The following is a 4,528-nucleotide window of genomic DNA, read 5'->3' as shown; positions in this document are numbered from 1 at the left end:
CTGTGGTTTGCACCGTTGTGGTTGGAATGGATAACACAAAACGTTTGTGGGCGATGGGGAGATGGAGGGGAAGGGGTGGGATGAGCAGTTGAATCTTGGATGGGTTGGTAAAGGCCAATAGGCCAGTGCCTTCCTTCCTGAAGAATCCCCTTTGTGTTAATGATGCTCTGAGCTGTAAACGTTCTTCATTGGTGTTTCTAAATCACTGAGGCTGCATCTCGGAGGGGCGTGTTCCCCACACTACCACCGGGGAAGCAGAGGGGCAGGTGGAAGGTCTTAGAGCTGCCAGTGGATTAAGTCACAGAGTCACACAGTGGAGAGTTATATGAAGAGTGCAGGAAGGAACTGCAGATGCTGGTTTAAACCGAAGAAAGACACAAAAAGCTGGAGTAACTCAGCGGGACAGGCAGTATCTCTGACGAGAAGGAATGGCCGATGTTCCGGGTCAAGACCCTTCTTCAGACATGCTGCAGAAGAGTCTGAAGGGTCTCAACTGGAAACGTCACCCATTCCCTCTCTCCAGAGATGCTGCCTGTCCCGCTGAGATACTCCAGCTTTTTGTGTCTGTCTTCAGTAGAGAGTTATATCTTTGTGACCATCAAGCACTCCCTGTACCAAGTGTGTAGTGACTCCTAGAGTCGTACAGCACAGACACAGGCCCTTCCGCCCAACCTCCATGCTGACCAAGATGCCCCACCTAAGCTAGTCCCACCTTCCCAAACAGGCCCTTATCACTCCGAACCTGTCCTATCCAGGCACCTGTCCAAATGTCAGTGAAATGTTGTGAATGTACCTGCCTCAACTACCCCCTCTGGCAGCTCGTTCCATACACCCACCCCCTCCTCTGGCAGCTCGTTCCATACACCCACCCACTCCTCTGGAAGCTCGTTCCATACACCCACCCCCTCTGGCAGCTCGTTCCATACACCCACCCCTTCCTCTGGAAGCTCGTTCCATACACCCACCCCCTCCACTGGCAGCTCGTTCCATACACTCACCACCCTCCCCTCTGGCAGCTCGTTCCATACACCCACCCCCTCCTCTGGCAGCTCGTTCCATACACCCACCCCCTCCTCTGGCAGCTCGTTCCATACACTCACCACCCTCTCCTCTGGCAGCTCGTTCCATACACCCACCCCCTCCTCTGGCAGCTCGTTCCATACACCCACCCCCTCCTCTGGCAGCTCGTTCCATACACCCACCCCCTCCTCTGGAAGCTCGTTCCATACACCCACCCCCTCTGGCAGCTCGTTCTGTACACCCACCCCCTCCTCTGGAAGCTCGTTCCATACACCCACCCCCTCCTCTGGAAGCTCGTTCCATACACCCACCCCCTCTGGCAGCTCGTTCCATACACCCACCCCCTCCTCTGGCAGCTCGTTCCATATACCCCCCCCCCCCTTCTGTGTGGAAACAATCGCCCCACAGAGTCCTGTAAAATCTTTCCCCTTTCACCATAAACCTAATTTTCTTACTCTGGGTAAAATAATCTGTGCATTCACCCGATCTATTCCTGTCATCATCTTGTCCACCTCTATAAGATCACCCTTCATCCTCCTGCTCTCCAAGGAGTAGAGTCCCAGCCTGCCCAACCTCTCCCTCTTGCTCAGCCCCTGCAGTCCTGGCAACATCCTCATAAATCATCTCTGCATTCTCTCCAGCTTAACAATGTCACGACTATAGTATGGTGACCAGAACTGAACACAACAAGCGATGGACTGCCTGTCCCGCTGAGTTACTCCAGCATTTTGTGTCTACCTTCCCTTTAAACCAGCATCTGCTGTTCCTTCCTACACAATATAAGATGTTCCAGTGTTTGTGAGCGTGGGATAGCATAGAACTAGTGTGATCAATAGTGGGCCAAAGGGCCTGTCTCCACGCTGAATCTCCAAACTGAACCAAACTAAACTGGACGTAGATTGAGGCCATCTGATGAAGGGGTAGGTTGTGAGATGGACAAAGCCCAGGGCAGATGTGATTGACCCCAGGAAGTTGTGGGGTGCAAGGGAGGGGGTGACTTGGGCACCAAATGTCCGAAGACTGGAGATAGTTCATGTAGCTCCGTTATTTAGAATAAGGCAGGTAACTCTTCTTAGGCCCCCTCGGTCATGCCTGACCATGGTTGATGCATCCTAGTTGGCTGCTTGCTCCACACCTCGGCTAGAGCAGCAACAAGCTTTAGAAACATAGAAACATAGAAAATAGGTGCAGGAGGAGGCCATTCGGCCTTTCGAGCCAGCACCAACATTCAATGTGATCATGGCTGATTATCCAGAATCAGTACCCCGTTCCTGCTTTTTCCCTGTATCCCTTGATTCCGTTAGCAATAAGAGCTAAATCTAACTTTCTATTGAAAACATCCAGTGAATTGGCCTCCACTGCCTTCTGTGGCAGAGAATTCCACAGATTCACAACCCTCTGGCTGACTAATCCCAGGGGATGGGAGTTACAAATATTTGGATGGTCATCACTAGTTATTGTGTCTTTGTGTGGGGACAATCCTGCCTCAATAACTGGATGGAGATGTTTGAGGAGGTAACTAGGAAGGTTGATGAAGGCAGGCCGGTGTGTATATGGAACGATCTTTACCAAACCCAATTAACCTGCAAACCTGCACGTCTTTGGTGTGTGGGAGGAAACCGCAGAAGGCAGTGGAGGCCAGTTCGTTGGATGCTTTCAAGAGAGAGCTGGATAGAGCTCTTAAGGATAGCGGAGTGAGGGGGTATGGGGAGAAGGCAGGAACGGGGTACTGATTGAGAGTGATCAGCCATGATCGCATTGAATGGCGGTGCTGGCTCGAAGGGCTGAATGGCCTACTCCTGCACCTATTGTCTATTGTCTATTGTCTATTGTCACCCGGAGAAAACCCACATGGTCACAGGGAGAACGTGCAAACTCCGTACAGACAGTACCCGTAGTCGGGATTGAACCCGGGTCCCTGGCGCTTTGAGACAGCAGCTCTACCCGCTGCACCACCGTGCAGTAATTCTATAATTGTTTGACAAATAAAATAACCATAAGATTGTTACGTTTATTTCAACTTGATTTTCAATATCTTCATTTATTTTTCTTAAAATGTTGATCTGAGGTGTACGTGTTGGAGTCGGACACGGTGCAGCCCAGAGAGAGACGCTGGAGTGTGGGTGTGTGTGTGTGGGTGTGTGTACCAGCGCTCCCCCTCACACCGACAACAATCTACAGCAGTGCTGGCCACAGCAAGCCCACAGCTACCTGCCCTGTCAGCGTGTCCGCCACAGACCACAGATCCAGCTCGCCTTCCTCAACCCCACACCACTGGGCATTGGCCTGGTTCTCCATCTCCCGCCTCTGCAGATTTCACTGAGGTTTCGCTGCAACACCCTGTGGATAGAAGGAGAAAGGAGATCAGGTCCATATCAAGCATGGTGCAGGAGGGAAATGCAGGTGCTGGTCTACACCATAGATAGACACGAACTGCTGGAGTAACTCAGCGGGTCAGGCAGCATCTCTGGAGAGAGGGAATGGGTGACGTTTCGGGGTCGAGACCCTTCTTCAGACTGAGAGTCAGACTTCGGGTCTGGAGAAGTGTCTCGATCCCAAACGGCACCCATTCCTTCTCTTGAGAGATGCTGCCTGTCCCGCTGAGTTACTCCAGCATCTAACGCTGTGACCAACAAACCCCAGACACTGCAACAGGTCATCTGATTATGTTATACATTCATTAATTGCTGGTTCAATAATTACAGGCGGTTGGAGAGGCTGGGCATTCCCAATAAAGTCCAACACAATGCTTCCCACATCCCACTGAGGGGGGATCTCGTAGAAACGTACAGAATAGTGAGTGGCCTGGAGAGAGCGGATGTGGAGAGGATGTTTCCACTAGTGGGAGAGTCTAGGACCAGAGGGCACAGTGCAATGAGGCAGCAACTCTACCGCTAGAAGCAGAGAAAGATGTTTCTGAACCTTAGTCCACAAACCCAGAGCAGTCAGAGGTTGGAGCTAGACCACTGCTTAGTGTAGCTTTAGTTTAGAGATACAGCTTGGAGACAGGCCCTTCGGCCCATCGAGTCCGTACCAACACTGATCACTCATTCACACGAATGGAGGAATATGGATCACGTGCAGGCAGAGGAGATCAGTTGAACTTGGCATCCTGTCCAGCAAGGACATGTGGGCCGAAGGGCCTGTTCCTGGGCTATGTTCTATGTTCTATGTCTTACCTCTTCAGTGTGGTGTGTCCCATCTTCAGCGATGATTTCATCTTCAATAACTTCAGCCGCTCTCTGCAAGGGAGAGGAACATGAGCTTCAGAGCTCGGCCCAGTCTGGGGTCCCCCCCCCTCTCTGGCTCCCTCACCCTCTCTGGGGTCCCTGTCTCTGGGGGAGTGGGGATGGGGGCCGGGACTCGCTGTGTGTGTGGACGTGGCCTCCAGTAACTCCACCAGTGTGGGTGCTGGTTGGTGCTGATACAGGGCAGGAGCATCCTGAACAACACAGCTCCCCCCCTCCATGACACACTGGTCAACCTGTATCCTATCATTACGTATCGT

This window comes from Rhinoraja longicauda, chromosome 27 (genome assembly GCF_053455715.1).
Source record: "Rhinoraja longicauda isolate Sanriku21f chromosome 27, sRhiLon1.1, whole genome shotgun sequence".
NCBI classification, from domain to species: domain Eukaryota; kingdom Metazoa; phylum Chordata; class Chondrichthyes; order Rajiformes; family Arhynchobatidae; genus Rhinoraja; species Rhinoraja longicauda.
Note: the sequence above shows the minus strand (reverse complement) of the source record.